The following is a 16,761-nucleotide window of genomic DNA, read 5'->3' on the forward strand; positions in this document are numbered from 1 at the left end:
ACCTATAAGAACTAATGATAATCCACTACCCTTTGCCGACTCCTTTTTCAGACTCAGCCTGCCTGCCCCCAGGTAAACAAACAGCCTTGTCGCTCACACAAAGCCTGTTTGGTGGTCTCTTCACACCTGAGACACCTGAGACAGAGGAGGCTTCCTGGTCATAGGTAGAGAAGAAACAAATGGTTGCATTCTTTTGAGTTTCTGATTAGCCTTTTTGAATTTCTGATTAGCCTCTGATTAGGCTCTTTCATTTATACCAGCCAATGACTAATGGGTGACTTTGAATAGAATAGGAGGCGGGTTTGCCCTAAGCAGTTCCCAGCTTGACTTTTCCCTTTAGCTTAGTGATTTGGGGGCCTCGAGATATTTTCCTTTCACATAATATAGTTAGAACACAGGTCTATGTCCTGTTTATAATGTGGTATCTTATTGCCACAAAGTCTATTCTGTCAGCCTTATGATCTCTATTTTAACATTAATGCTGGCCAATTGTGTCTAAACCAAAAAAGGGAGGGGTATAATGAGATGTGGTTGACCTCCCATCTTGTCATGGCCAGGAACTCAGTTTAAGGTTTTTCTGGGGTCCCCTTGGCCAAGAGAGTTTTTTTCAGTCGGTGGGGGGCTTAGGATTTTATTTTTAGGTGACAAGGCTTTTCTTTGGGAAGAATAGTATATCTAGTGGGATTATATTCAATTTCACGGAACAAACCCTGACCTTAAACAAGTAAGGGGGTTGCTTTTCTCATGTAGTAAGACATCTGGAGCTAGGCACAGCTAGGTGGGTGCGGCTCCACCTTTATTGTGGGCTGTCCCAGAGTCTAAGACTACTGCTCCACCTCCAGCCTCAGAGCAACCTCACAGCAACCTCAAAGCAGGAAGGAAACAGGAAGGAAACAGGAGACTGAGAAAAGGGGTGGTACCTGCAACAGGAAAGCAAAAACCTTCCCAGGACTTGCCGGCTGACGTCCTCCTATATCTCAATGGCCAGAATTGTGTCATGTGACCATTTCCTCCTACATCTCATTGGCCAGAACCATGTCACGTGACCACCCCTGCGATGACCTCTGCGAAAGTGGGCGTCTTAGCTTGGCACATTGCCTCCCTGAACAAAATCTGGGTTCTCTTAGAAGTTAAGAAGGCGAGAATGGATTTGAGGAGGCAGTTAGCAGTGCCCCGTAAAGAACTGACGGATCAGGGATGTCGGGAGAGGAGAAGCCGCCTCGGAAGTACTACTGGACTCTGGATTTCTAGGAGCTCTGGGCACCACTGTTGATGCATTTTGCTACAAGGAGGCAGGGAAAGATAGTCTTTGCTCCACGAAGCTCTGGGCTTAGCTTCAGTTCTATTACAGCCCCTTAATGACAGGGATACATTCTGAGAAATGCGTCTTTAGGCAATTTCATTTTGTGAACATGGAGTGTACTTACATAAACTTAGATGGTATAGCCTACTACACACCTAAGTTATATGGTATAGCCTATTGCTTCTTCTAGGCTACAAACTTGTGTAGCATGTGACTGTACTGAGTACTGTAGGCAACTGTACTGAATACTGTAGACAATGGTAAGAATTTATGTCTCTAAACATAGAAAAGGCACAGTAAAAATACAATATAAAAGATAAAAACGGTATACCCGTATAGAGCACTTACCATGAATGGAGCTTGCAGGGCTAGAAGTTGCTGTGGGTGAATGAATGAAAAGGCCTAGGATATTACTGTCCACTACTGCAGACTTTATAAACACTACATTTAGGCTACACTAATAACAAGTTAATATTGGCTTACTGTAACTTTTTTACTTTGTAAACTTTAAATTTTTTTTAACTTTTTGACTCTTTTGTAATAATACACCTTAAAACACAAATACGTTTCAGCTGTACAAAAATATTTTCTTCTATTCTTATTCTATAAGCTTATTTTTCCCATTTTGAAAATGTATTTATTTACCTTTTAAACTTTTTTTCTTAAAAACGAAGATGCAGGCCTACAGAAGGTCAGTATCATCAAGATATCACTAGGTGATAGGAATTTTTCAGCTCCATTCTAACCTTGTGAGGCCACTGTTGTAGATGTGGTCCATTGTTAACCAGAATGTCATTGCAGCACATGACTTTATTACAGAAGAAGGAAAGAATGGACAGTGGGGAGCAACCAAGGTCTCTGTCTGCCACAGACCCTCCATCAGCCCCTGAGACAGAGTTCCCCTCAGGAGGAGTCTGGTGTGCGAACCCACGTACACATCATCTCCAGACAGAGGGACTTCAGGGCAGTTGTTGACATGGGCTTAGGAAATGGTGGGAGAGTGGCAGGCACTTAGGGATGCTGTAAGTATTTGAAGATAAATCCAGCCTCCCAGATCCGCCTGAAGAGAGGCATTGACAGGGCAGCCTGGCTGCTCAGAGCTACCTTATCCCAGCCTTGTCACTAGCAATATATCTCTCCTTCTCGGGTCTCATTTTCCTCTTCTTTTTTTTTTTTTTTTTTTTGAGACAGAGTCTCGCTCTTGTCGCCCAGGCTGGAGTGCAGTGGTGCGATCTCAGCTCACTGCAACCTCCGCCTCCCGTGTTCAAGCGATTCTCCTGCCTCAGCCTCCTGAGTAGCTGGCATTACAGGCGCCTGCCACCATGCCTGGCTAATTTTTGTATTTTTAGTAGAGACGGGGTTTCACCATGTTGGCCAGGCTGGTCTCGAACTCGTGACCTCAAGTGATCCACCCGCCTCGGCCTCCCAAAGTGCTGGGATTACAGACTTGGGCCACTGCACCGGCCTAATTGTTCGATATTTTAAATGTTTAAATGACCGGCAAGTCGTAGATGCTCAACAAATATTTGTTGAATGACAACAAATCAGCACTGTTGACACAAAAAAGGCAATGCAATATATGGGCTATTTAATATTTGCAGATTTTTATTTAAAAATCTGAATTCACAGTACACTGCAGGCGGTTGCTTAGAAGCATACAAGTTTCAGGAAGTTCTGTCACCCTGTGTATACTCTTTTTTTTTTTTTTTTTTTTTTTTTTTTTTTTTTTGAGATGGAGTCTTGCTCTTGCTGCCCAGGCTAGAGTGCAATGGTGCGGTCTTAGCTCACTGCAACCTCCGCCTCCCGGGTTCAAGCGATTCTCGTGCCTCAGCTTCCCGAATAGCTGGGATTACAGGTGCGTGCCACCAAGCCCGGCTAATTTTTGTATTTTTAGTAGACATGGGGACCAACGTGGACCATGTTGGCCAGGCTGGTCTCGAACTCCTGACCTCAGGTGATCCGCCCACCTTGACCTCCCAAAGTGCTAGGATTACAGGCATGAGCCACCGCCTGGCCACCCTGTGTATACTCTTATCTGGAGACAACGGCCAAGTCTAAATTTGTAGAGGTAAGGGAAGGAGAGGCCTTGACCCAGGGCCCCCGCTAGCCCGCCTGCTGGGGAGATGGGGAGCTCCTAGGACAGGGGCTGGGTCCTCAAGATGTGGCACGAGGAAGGGGGTCTCACTAAGCCCCCAGCGGCTCCCGCACTGCTCACCCCTGGCTGCGTCCCTTTGCCAGCCTCAACCCAGCCGTCTCCTAGCCGGCGGGGGGTGGCAGTCTCCGTGATATCTTTCTGTCCCGCCGGCAGGCGGCGCTCTCCGACCCTTGTTTCGTCGAGCCCGGACGGGGCGTGCGCGCTCAAAGGTTGCCCGGCTCTGACGCCCGCATTTCCTGGTCTGGAGCCGGCTGAGCCACAGCAGGGTAGCCTCGGGGTCCCGGGGCCGTGCTCCCTGCCCCTCCCAGGAGCGCGCGGGGCGCGGCGGGGCGGGACCAGGCGGGCGAGCTGGGCCCTCGCCCCTCCCTCGGGCAGTCACCTGGGCACGGGCGCTGCAGGTGCCGGGGCCTCAACCTTGCGGAGCCGACAGCCATCGATCCTCGGGTGAGTGCGGGCGCAGGTGGAGGGCGCCCGGCGCTCCCGCCACCGGCGTCCCAGCCTCGGGGCGGCCAACGGTCCTCGCGCCGCTCCCGGCCTCCCTGGCCGGGTGCTCAGAGCGTCTGGGAGGGGAAGGAATTTCCTTTGCAGGAACTCAGGTGCTGGGGGTTGTCTGCTACTTAAGAGATCCAGGAGTGGGGCGCGGACGCCCGAGCTTTCCTGCTTCGGGATGGGGATTACCGCGGAGCCTTAGCAACTGGGGTCTGTCGTGGGTTTGAGGGCAGGGGGTCCGGGGAATGGGCGTGTCCCGCACCCAGAGACTCCCCACCCTCTCTCCAGGGGAGATGCTTTTTAAACATGACAAACCCAGCAAGGTTATAGAAATGGGTGTATGCAACTCTTCGCTCTTTCCTGGCGCCCAGAGGTGAATAGTCTCACACACACGCGCGCGCGCGTGCGTGCATTCACTGGGGCCGACTTTGCGTCCCCTCCCCTGGCCTCGAGCGTTAGGGACGGCGCCCCCGCCCGCGCCCGCCACCGGGATTAAGCCCCAGGGCCTTGCCCGGCTGTTTGTTTTCCGAGGGCATTGCGTCCCGGTAGGTTCCTGGATGACCATCCTGGCTGGCTCAAAAATCCCTCTAGATTACCTGCGACCACCCCCAGGAACCCAGAGGCTGAAACTCCTTTTCTCATCTGCGCAGGTGGCCTCGAAGTGGTGGCAGGGCCGCCCCCTGCAGTCCGGAGGCGAACGCACGGACCCGGCCTCCGGAGCCAGGTTTGGCTGGGAGGAACCGCTCCCGCTTCGTCCTACACTTGCGCAAATGTCTCCGGTAAGGGGAAGTGTCGCTTAAATCCCAGAGATAACCCCCATCAAGAAGCATCGCAAAAGACATATGAACGAGTGTTTAGCTCTCAGGATTGTTATTGCTTCGAGTGAAATGGTTTCGTGTGTGCTTTGTGCATTTATATATAAATATAAACATACATGTGTACATTTGACAAGCTCTAAGACCGGCACTTATGATATCTCCAGAATAGAGTTATTATAGTTATTTGGAAATTGTCAGTGAGGATCAGCCTGGCTGCTATGCGAATTACAGGGAGGAGGACCTGTGTGCAATTTAAAAACGATTTAAGAGAAATTCGGTGGCAATACAAGTTGTGAACTTTGGTCGGATCCTGATTTGATGAATGTTTTTTTAAAATGGAGATGATGGCCGAGTGCGGTGGCTCACACCTGTAATCCCAGCACTTTGGGAGGCCGAGGTGGGTGGATCACCTGAGGTCAGGAGTTCGAGACCAGCCTGGCCAACATGGTGAAACCCTTCTCTACTAAAAATACAAAAATTAGCTGGGTGTGGTGGCACGCGCCTGTATTCCCAGCTACTCGGGAAGGCTGAGGTAGGAGAATCGCCTGAACCCAGGAGGCGGAGGTTGCAGTAAGCCGAGATGGCGCCACTGCAATCCAGCCTGGGAGGCAGAGCGAGACTCCGTCTCAAAATAAATAAATAAATAAGGAGACGATGAAGGAAATTTCTGATTATTTGATAGTATCAAGGAAATTATAATAGTTCTGTTTAGTTACTTTTGGTAATGGTATCCTGATTAAGGTTTTAAAAATCCCGTAGAGACACAGACTGAAGTTGAAATACAGCTTTGGGATTTGCTTCAGAATTATTCAGTTTTAGATGCTAGCAGAGAAGTGAGGGGAAGAAGATGAGAGGAGATTGTTCATGGATTGTTAATAGTTGAAGCTGGAGAGAACACATGGACACAGGGAGGGGAACTTCACTCACGGGGGCCTGTCGGAGGGTCGGGGCAAAGGGGAGGGAGAGCACTAGGACAAATACCTAATGCATGCAGGGCTTAAAACCTAGATGATGGGTTGATAGGTGCAGCAAACCACCATGGCACATGTATACCTATTAACAAACCTGCACATTCAGCACATGTATCCCAGAACTTAAAGTAAAACAAAAATAAAAATAGTTGAAGCTGGATGATGGTTATGGAAATCCTTATGCTATTGTTTCAGTATTTGCATAAGGTAGGTTTGACACTGCAGCTGAGTCTAGATGCAAGGTCTTCCACAGACCCTCGTTCTTTGTAAATTGGGTGTCAAGGCTGCTTCTCCAGACTCGGTCATAAAAAGTTTTTTTCTCCCTGCTGGAGGTGCCAATTTATTTTGCTCAGAAGGCAGAGGGTGTTTGCTGAGTGTGACAAAGCTGAGCGGATCAAGTTGATGCAGGTGGAGGCTAGGTCAGCTTTTTTTACACAAAGGGCATTAGCAAGCCTGGGGGTTGATTGCCTCCGGTCGGGCGGATTGTATAAAACGTGTTAGCAGTTTTTCCTAATTGCCCAAATCCCTTCCAACTTATTTTCATCAAAAAACAGAGTTCGGAGTAGTGAACACACGTGTCGGCATACACTTAGGATTTATGTACACTTCTGGAAGCATTGCATGCATCAATAAAAAGTGTACATGATGAAAACAAAGCACAAGATGAGTGGAGGGCTGCTTATTGCTTGAGAGAGAGCTTAGCTGTGTTGTGTTGCCTATTTCATCTTTACCGTGTTTGCTTCAGGGATCATGACATGTAAATATTTAGCAAAGCACTGACTCCTAAAAGTTCTGCATGGCATTAACACATTTTTTTCAAGAATCATGCTTGAAAGAGGGTAAGGAAGGAGTAATAGCTATATCTTCATCAGGCTTGCTCCAGATTTCTTTTCTCCAGATTTAGCCTATAATTCCTACTCAATTCTGTCATGCTTGGTCAGTAATTTGGAAAAATGGTGATTCTGAGAGGGAGCTGTTGAAGTTAATAGAGGGAGGAAGGGGAGGTATATTTCCAGAAGGTAAATCCACATTTTTAGTAGCTTCAGTATAACTGAATGTAATACCTTTTGATTTAAAGATAAAACAAGTCAAAGAAATGAGATCTGGGACAGTTAAAAGTTGAAGTGTTCAGTGAATCTCCCCGGCGTAGACCTTGCTCGTGTAGATTCACTAATCTAAAGAAGGATGTAAAGTTTTTTTTTTTTTTTTTTTTTAAGACGGAGTCTCGCTCTGTCACCCATGCTGGAGTGCAGTGGCGCGATCTCAGCTCACTGCAAGCTCCACCTCCCGGGTTCACGCCATTCTCCTGCCTCAGCCTCCCAAGTAGCTGGGACTACAGGCGCCCACCACCGCGCCCAGCTAATTTTTAGTAGAGACGGGGTTTCACCGTGGTCTCCATCTCTTGACCTCGTGATCCGCCCGCCTCAGCCTCCCAAAGTGCTGGGATTACAGGTGTGAGCCACCGCGCCCGGCCGTAAAGATGTTTTAAGATTCAGCTGAGGAATGCTGAAGCATGTCCTAATTTCACTGCTGTGATGGGAAAATAATGAGACAACCAACAAAAATCCCCTTACAGTGGGGGGGAAAATACCACAGTGAATTCATGATGGTTCTTAAATGAAGTGAAATTGTTTGGTTTGTGGCTCTGTTTTCTTGGTATGAATGAAAGAAGTATGCAGCTGTCACGTAACTTTATTTTATACCTCAATTTCCTCTCTAGTTCCCTAAAAGCGCATGGAAAGAGAAAAGAAACTTGCCAGGCCCTTTAGTGACCAAACTAATGTTTACTCTCCTCTGTAGGAGGGTGGTAGATATGGACTCTGGAGAGTTGATTGCTAATAGCCATTTTAAGGACTTACCACAAATGTGACACCATTTCGCCCTGATCCACATTGTTAAGGGTATGAACGCATTAGAAAAGCAAATTGCTCCCTTGTTGGGCTAGGAATGATAGGAAAGGGTGTTGGCAATCTAGTCAACAGTATTCTCCTAGATTCATAAACACTTTGCTTTCATCTACATCACCTCATCCCATCCTGTGAGGTGAAGCAGTGGTGATAGAGGGTAATTTTGGTTTTTAACAGATGAGAACATTGAAATATAAGGAAGTCAGCCTGGGCAACATCGTGAGACCTTGACTCCACAAAAAATAAAAATAAATAAATAAAAATTAGCCAGGTATGGTGGTGCACGCCTGTAGTCCCAGCTACTCAGGAGGTTGAGGTGGGAGGATTGCTTGAGCCTGGGAGGTTGAGGCTGCAGTGAGCCGTGATCATACCACTGTACTCCAGCCTGGGTGACAGAGCAAGATACTGCCTCAAAAAAAAAAAAAAAAAGAAATCCAAAGAAGATTGCTTTAAATCACATCTTTAGGGAGATAGGGAAGGAAATTTAACATTTATCAAGAGTTCATTGGCCGAAGAAAAGAGTTCATGGGCTGGGTGTGGTGGCTCGCATCTGTAATCCCAGCTCTTTGGGAGGCTGAGGGGAGGAAGGTTTGCTTGAGGCCAAGAGTTCAAGACCAGCCTGGGCAACATAGCAAGGCCCCCATCTCTACACAAAATAAAAATAAAAAAAATAATAATAATAATAAAATTGGCCAGTGTGGTGGGGAGGATGGCTTGAGCCCAGCAGTTCTAGGCTGCAGTAAGCTATGTTTGCACCATTGCACACCAGCCTGGACAATAGGGCAAGACTCTGTGTCTTAAAAAAAAAAAAAAAGAATCCATGGTAGTCTTCACACACCTTTTTTTTTTTTTTTTTTTTTTCGAGACGGAGTCTCGCTCTGTCACCCAGGCTGGAGTGCAGTGGCGCAATCTCGGCTCACTGCAAGCTCCACCTCCTGGGTTCATGCCATTCTCCTGCCTTAGCCTCCCCAGTAGCTGGGACTACAGGTGCCCACCACCACACCCAGCTAATTTTTTATATTTTTAGTAGAGACGGAGTTTCACCGTGTTAGCCAGGATGGTCTCGATCTCCTGACCTCATGATCCGCCCACCTCAGCCTCCCAAAGTACTGGGATTACAGGCATTCACACACATTTTTGTTTTTTGTTTCGTTTTGTTTTCAGACAGAGTTTTTGCTCTGTTGCCCAGGCTGGAGTGCAATGGTGTGATCTCGGCTCACTGCAACCTCTGCCTCCTGGGTTCAAGCAGTTCTCCTGCCTCAGCCTTCCACATAGCTGGGATTACAGGTGCCAGACACCATGCCTGGCTAATTTTTGTATATTTAGTAGAGACAAGGTTTCACCAATGTTGGCCAGGCTGGTCTCGAACTCTTGACTTCAGGTGATCCACCCGCCTCGGCCTCCCAAAATGCTGGGATTAAGGTGTGATCCACCGTGCCCGGCCCACACACGTTTTTAATTCTGACAAATGTCTCTAGGTTGGGTATTATCAGTCCATTTTGCAAATGGAAGTTATAGCTAGAGGTTAATAGTTTTTGCCTGAGGTCTTGCAGCTAGATTCAAACTCAGCTCTGTCAGGTTTGACAGTCTGCGTTATTTCTGGCCGTTTCACACTGCCTTTAGCAGGAAGCAGAGCAACACGCCCAAGAATTGGGTAGTCTAGGCAAACTATCTTCTTATCACACCCTACTGTCCTGGTGACATGTGAGGGGCATGGGTCACATCTGACCAACAGATGTTCTGTTGGGCCAGCACAGAGCTTAAGAAAAAAACACTGAGTCAGCGTTGAAAATTGGGAAATGTCAAATATTCTGCCCTAACGATTCCCAAAGGCAATACTAGAGTAGCTGCCTCTTTAGGGAAGGGTAGTACATTCCAGTCCCCTTAGCCCCCAGCAATCCCTAAAATAGTCCCCAGCCCTGAGATTTTTTTTTTTTTTTTTTTTTTTTTTTGAGACGGAGTCTCGCTCTGTCGCCCAGGCTGGAGTGCAGTGGCGCAATCTCGGCTCACTGCAAGCTCCGCCTCCCGGGTTCACGCCATTCTCCTGCCTCAGCCTCTCCGAGTAGCTGGGACTACAGGCGCCCGCCACCACGCCCGGCTAATTTTTTGTATTTTTAGTAGAGACGGGGTTTCACCGTGGTCTCGATCTGCTGACCTCGTGATCCGCCCGCCTCGGCCTCCCAAAGTGCTGGGATTACAAGCGTGAGCCACCGCACCCGGCCTTTTTTTTTTTTTTTTTACGGTAAGAGATCTTTTTTGTTTTTTTTTTGAGACGGAGTCTTGCTCTTTCGCCCAGGCTGGAGTGCAGTGGCGCAATCTCGGCTCACTGCAAGCTCCGCCTCCCGGGTTCACGCCATTCTCCTGCCTCAGCCTCTCCGGGTAGCTGGGACTACAGGCGCCTGCCACCACGCCCGGCTAATTTTTTGTATTTTTTAGTAGAGACGGGGTTTCACCGTGGTCTCGATCTCCTGACCTTGTGATCCGCCCGCCTCAGCCTCCCAAAGTGCTGGGATTACAAGCGTGAGCCACCGCGCCCGGCCGGTAAGAGATCTTTCTATGTATGTGTCACTACCCCACATGGAATAACAAAATATAGGTTGAGAGGCTTTTGTTGCAAGAAAAATGGGAAAGACACTTTGGGAGGCCAAGGTGCAGGGATCACCTGAGGTTGGGAGTTCGAGACCAGCCTGACTGACATGGAGAAACCTCGTCTCTACTAAAAATACAAAATTAGCCTGGCATGGTGGCATATGCCTGTAATCCCAGCTACTTGGGAGACTGAGTCTGCAGAATCACTTGAACTCAGGGGGCGGAGGTTGCGGTGAGCCGAGATCACGCCATTGCACTCCAGCTTGGGGAACAAGAGTGAAACTCCGTCTCAAAAAGAAAAAAGGAAAAGAAAAGAAAAATGGGAAAGAGCATATTCCTTTGAGGAAATGAGAGTCTTGTGTTTAGTCTCAGTGCTTCTCTGTCAGACGAATACAAGCTGCGTTGTCATTTTTCTCCCATGCTGCCTATTTTTCTCACTTACAAGGAACTTGTTCGCTACCCCCTGCAGTTTGACAAGAATGGAGTAGGTGTGGGCAGGCCTCAGTAGGGCAAAGGAATGGCTCCAAACTCCCACACCATTGGGTCTTTGTGAGTAGGCAAGTGGGTCTTGTGCACCTTGGCGGTTCCCCAGGGCGTCCTGCAGGGATGGGGCACCAAAAAGGCCTTTAACCCTTCCCCTTTAAGCAGGGGACCCATGTGGATCCTGAGTTTGTGCATCAGCTCACTGTAGCTGCTCTGAGCTGGACCCCAGCCACTCTGAGGGGTTCCTAGGACTTGCAAAGGGCCCCTCTCTGCGTTTGCAAAAGGACCCTTTGCAAAGGGTCCTTCTCTGCCCACTACTCTCCTGCTGATGACAAGTCCACTTCTATACACTGCTTAGGCACAGCCTCCCGAGAAAGCTCTGCAAGGATGAGGAGCTGAGGCGCCCGCATAGTCCAGCCTGAAGGGGTTTCTGTGATGCAAGTCCAAGGGTGGCTTAATTTCCTTGCCTTGAAACTTTCGGTTACGGGTCACGGGGCAAACATTCTCGCCTCTGTGAATAGCTGGAGTTTCATGACAGTTGAAGTTTCTCTTTAGATCTTTGTTTCCTTCCCCTGAGTTCTGCATTTTCTTCCCCTGTGTGTGTGCCGTGGAGGAGAATGAAAAGAGGAAATGGCACAAAAGTGAACCTTGTTGGGTGGCTTTCAGGAAATGTCAGGTGCTGCTGTGAGCCTTTGTCACTCGAGTTGTCGGTCTAGGTGTGTGTGTAAACGGACATGGAATAAACAAGAGCTCCAAGTGGAACGGCTTGTTTTGGCCAAAAGAAGTGAGTTCAGGCCGGGCATGGTGACTCACACCTGTAATCCCAGCACTTTGGGAGGCCGAGGTGGGTGGATCGTGAGGTCAGGAAATCGAGACCATCCTGGCTAACACGGTGAAACTCTGTCTCTACTAAAAATACAAAAAAAAAAAAAAAAAAAGCAATTAGCCAGGGGTGGTGGCACTTGCCTGTAGTCCCAGCTACTCGGGAGGCTGAAGCAGGAGACTCGCTTGAACTGGGAGGAGGAGGTTGCAGTGAGCTGAGATCACGCCACTGCACTCTAGCCTGGGTGACAGAGCGAGATTCTGTTTCAAAAAAATAAAAAATAAAAAAAGAAAGAAAAAAAAAAGTGAGTTCAGAGGCTGACATGTTTTGTGAATGCCAGACCAGCTGCTTGATGGGATCCTTTCTGGAGAACTCTGGGATTCAGGTTTGTGGCTGTGTGCCCCCTCAGGTGATGATTAACCCCCTTGTCAAGGAAGAGTGGGTTAATTGGTTATTAGCCAGAGTGAACAGGGAGAGGCCGAACAGTCTTGAGTGTGGACTCAGCCAGATCCCTGGGTTTCATTTCTGATTCTTCAACCACCTGTGTGACCTTGACTCATTTTTTTTTTTTTTTTTTTTTGAGACAGAGTCTCGCTGTCGCCCAGGCTGGAGTGCAGTGGCGCGATCTCGGCTCACTGCAGGCTCCGCCCCCCGGGGTTCACGCCATTCTCCTGCCTCAGCCTCCCGAGTGGCTGGGACTACAGGTGCCCGCCATCTCGCCCGGCTAATTTTTTGTATTTTTAGTAGAGAGGGGGTTTCACTGTGTTAGCCAGGATGGTCTCGATCTCCTGACCTCGTGATCCGCCCACCTCAGCCTCCCAAAATGCTGGGATTACATGCGTGAGCCACCGCGCCCGGCCGACCTTGACTCATTTTTAAAAACCTCTTTGTACCTCAGTTTCCCCTGTGTAAGCTAGAAGTAATAATAATACCTATGTCATAGGGCTGTGAGGATTCATTGGCACGTCAAGTGCTTGTAACAGTGCCTGGCATGGAGTAGGATGGATTGTGAGTTAGCTAGTATTATTGTTGTTGTTAGAGCCCTGCTTCCTTTACTTTCACTTTTACTGGGGAGAATTTCCCCCACATAATGTTAGAAGAAAGACCACAGGGAAGAAATGCGTCCTAGCTCTGACCTCTGTTCGTGGAGTGAGCCATGGGCTGCCCATCTGGGTTGCCACGTGGCCTTAGGGAAATGTTCTCCATGACAAATGCTAACAGGGTGTTTGGTGCAGCAGCAGCTTTGGAATTGATGAGAACTGGGCCACAACTTGTGACTCTGAGCCAGGGCTTTGGCTTTGTTGTCGGGGATTAAAATCTCCACTGACTGTGCAAAGGAGTTGGAATCAGGCCGGGCGCGATGGCTCACGCTTGTAATCCCAGCACTTTGGGAGGCCGAGGCGGGAGGATCACGAGGTCAGGAGATCGAGACCATGGTGAAACCCCGTCTCTACTAAAAATACAAAAAAATTAGCCGGGTGTGGTGGCGGGTGCCTGTAGTCCCAGCTACTCGGGAGGCTGAGGCAGGAGAATGGCGTGAACCCAGGAGGCGGAGCTTGCAGTGAGCCGAGATTGCGCCACTGCACTCCAGCCTGGGCGACAGAGCAAGACTCCGTCTCAAAAAAAAAAAAAAAAAAAAGGAGTTGGAATCCCCTAGCATTCATGTGGATACAAACTCCATCCCCTTATGAGAGAGCAGACTAGTGTTAGCTGGGACACAGGAGTCCCAGCCTCAGCTATGCCACCGCCTGGCAGGGGTTTAAGGCCAGGTCTTCTGGGCAGCCAGTGCCTCTTCTGTCACCTGGGGATAAGCATATCTAATAGGAATGTTGTGAGGGGCTAACAACATTTTATGAAATCCTGACACAGACACAGCGAAGTACAATGCCTGACTTGCCCGTTAGTAGTAAAATCATAGAACAGATACATTGAGAGGCTTACTTTTTAACTTGGAAAAGTAATATAGATGCTGTTAACTAATGTTTATTTAATATTTTATAGTTCCTAAAAGGGCTATCTGGTTTGATCTTTAAACTAGCAATGCGGGTTTCTGTTTGTTTGCATTTGTTTCAATTGCCTTTGGCTGCCTGTCAGGAGAGGAGGTACAGAAGTGAACCCAAGTTCAGGCCAGAAATGAGAACATGGAATGGCCTTCATTTTACTTTATCAGAGAGGTAACATGAGTTCTTATTCTTTATGCCCTTAAGTAATTCTGAGGAGGGAGCACTTTAGAGATTGATCGCTAAGGTGTTCCTGGGAAGCTGAAAGCATCCATGGTGTCCAGGGAAGCTGAATGGAGGGCCAGTGATTCCCCTCCAAGCAGCAGGGCAGAGGTCTCCCCTGTCGACAGCCCTTGCCCCGTCCCCTTCAGCAGGGGGCGGTGGGAGGAAGAGAGGCAGTAGGCTTTGGATTCTCCCTCCTGCCCCAGGTGCAGACCCAAAGCTTCAGAGTCCATCCTACCTTCACCTAACCCTTCGTCCTTCTCCTGAACTCCAGCCAGGTGTTCCAGTGGGAAGTCTGTACCCGCCACACCCTCACCCGCATCCCCAGCGGATGGGCCCCAAGCCTGCACTCTCCTGCTCAACCCCCGCAAGGTTTTCTCTTCTTCCCATGGCCTCTGCTGCTTTCCATTGCTGCCCTTGCCTCTTGATCCTGCCTGCCTTCAACTTTACTGTATTCTGAAAGGTTTAAAGGGAAAAGTCTTTTATGACCCACAATCCAAGGATCTGAAGGCATTGACATTTGGGTATATTTCCTTTTTATTTTGTTTTACTTTGGTTTTTTATAAATTTAAAAAATTTTAACATTTTATAAACAATTCATTTTATGTTAGAATTTTAACATAGTTGCCATACTTTGATTAAAATTTATCATTGCTGGGCGCGGTGGCTCACGCTTGTAATCCTAGCACTTTGGGAGGCCAAGGCGGGCGGATCACGAGGTCAGGAGATCGAGACCACGGTGAAACCCCGTCTCTACTAAAAATACAAAAAAAAATTAGCCGGGCGTGGTGGCGGGCACCTGTAGTCCCAGCTACTCGGAGAGGCTGAGGCAGGAGAATGGCATGAACCTGGGAGGCAGAGCTTGCAGTGAGCCGAGATCGCGCCACTGCACTCCAGCCTGGGCGACAGAGCGAGACTCCGTCTCAAAAAAAAATAATAATAATAATAAAAAAATAAAAAATAAAATAAAATAAAATTTATCATTATGATGATATCAAAAAGACACCTGCATGCATATGTTTATCATAGCACAATTCACAATTGCAAAGTTATGGAATCAACCTAAGTGTCTATCAACCAATGAGTGGATAAAGAATATGTGATATATATATATATATACACATCACATATACACATACACAGCATGGAATACTACTCAGCTCTAAAAAGAACAAAATAATGTCTTTTGCAGCAACTTGGATGGAACTGAAGGCCATTATTCTTTTTTTGAGATGGAGTCTTGCTCAGTCACCTAGGCTTTAATGCAGTGGCCCAATGTTGACTCACTGCAACCTCCACCTCCCAGGTTCAAGCGATTCTCCCGCCTCAGCCTCCCGAGTAGCTGGGATTGCAGGCACCTGCCATCATGTCCAGGTAATTTTTGTAGAGACAGGGTTTCACCACGTTGGCCAGGCTGGTCTCGAACTCCTGACCTCAGGTGATCCAGCCACCTCGGCCTCCCAAAGTGCTGGGATTACAGGCGTGAGCCACCACGCCCATGAAGGCCATCATTCTAAGTGCAGTAACTCAGGAACCGAAAATGAAATGCCTTATGTTCTCACTTATAAGTAAGTGGAAGCTAAGCTACGGGTACACAGATGCATACAGAGTGATATAATGGACTATGGAGACTCAGAGGGGAGGATGGGAAGGGGATGAGGGATGAAAAACAACCTATTAGGTACAATGTACACTACCTGGGTGATGAGTACTCTAAAATCGTAGACTTTACCACTGTACAGTTCATCTATGTAACCAAAACCCACTTGTACACCTAAAGCTATTAAAAAAATTTTTTAAGTAAAAAATATCATTGTATTCCCCTATGTCTTTATAAATTTTTTTAATGACTGCATGCTGTTTTAGTCTTTTTTAGCCATTCTCTTAAAATATTAGAGAACTAAGTAATTGCTCATTTTTTGATGTTGTACATCATTCCAATTTGAATGCACATAAACCTTGGATCCCATTTCACATTATTTGAGATGGATTCTTGTAAAAATGATTATTGAGTCAAAGGTTTTCAACATTGGAAAGTTTTCTTTCTTTTTTTTTTTTTTTTGAGACGGAGTCTTGCTCTGTCACCCAGGCTGGAGTGCAGTGGCGCGATCTCGGCTCACTGCAAGCTCCGCCTCCCGGGTTCACGCCATTCTCCTGCCTCAGCCTCTCCGAGTAGCTGGGACTACAGGCGCCTGCCACCACGCCCGGCTAATTTTTTTTTGTATTTTTAGTAGAGACGGGGTTTCACCGTGGTCTCGATCTCCTGACCTCGTGATCCGCCCGCCTCGGCCTCTCAAAGTGCTGGGATTACAAGCGTGAGCCACCGCGCCCGGCGGAAAGTTTTCTTTCTTATTACAAAAGCAACAGATTTGTATTGTGGAAGATACAGGACAGTGTAAAAAGTAAACATGTACCTCTATTCTCACCAACCAGTTGCTGTTCGTGTCGCCAGGTTCTCCCCCTCCAGGATACATGTCCTTTTCAGGCTTGCTCCATGCGTGGCCTGTGGGCTGGCAGCATGGCATCACCTGGGAGCTTGTTAGAAATACAAAATCTCAGGCCTGCCCCAGACATTGAATCAGAATCTGTCTTTTAACAAGATCCATATTCAAGTTTCAGAAGTCTTAGTCCCCGAGGCCACCACCTTACCAGTTGCGGTGGGCTGGCATTAATTACCTCTGCTCTGTGAATATACATACATTTTTCCTATTTCCCTGATACTGGGATGTACCACTGTGTCTACCACTGGTTCGCACCCTCCTATCTCCCTTAACGTAAGACCATGTAAGGACAAGAGCTGGCTCCCCTCAGTAATACCGGTTCAGGGATCAGCAGGATCTCATCTCATCCCCCTATGAGAAGCCCTGCTACACACAGCTTTATCTAGTATCTGTCATTTAACATTATATCGTCAGCATTTTCCTGTTATTTAGTTTTTCTCTCAAGTTTATCTTTCATGGCTGCAGGTGGTAGTCCATCTTATGACTGTCTCATAATTCAT

General features: G+C 47.8%; 1 protein-coding gene across 6 annotated transcripts in view; it reads left to right on the plus strand.

The window, feature by feature from the left end:
• The first annotated feature begins 4,596 nt into the window (after positions 1 to 4,596).
• GPR160 (G protein-coupled receptor 160) overlaps positions 4,597 to 16,761 on the plus strand; it is a 46,424-nt gene continuing 34,259 nt past the window's right edge. For 5 of the 6 annotated variants that reach the window (XM_063621650.1, XM_063621653.1, XM_063621652.1 and 2 more), the window contains exon 1: positions 4,597 to 4,726. The gene's annotated coding sequence lies outside the window, so the exon portion shown is untranslated. Of the gene's footprint in view, positions 4,727 to 10,093; positions 10,185 to 16,761 lie in introns of those variants that run through there. The other variant, XM_063621657.1, reaches the window with a different exon arrangement.

Source organism: Symphalangus syndactylus, chromosome 17, assembly GCF_028878055.3.
Source record: "Symphalangus syndactylus isolate Jambi chromosome 17, NHGRI_mSymSyn1-v2.1_pri, whole genome shotgun sequence".
Taxonomy (NCBI): Eukaryota; Metazoa; Chordata; class Mammalia; order Primates; family Hylobatidae; genus Symphalangus; species Symphalangus syndactylus.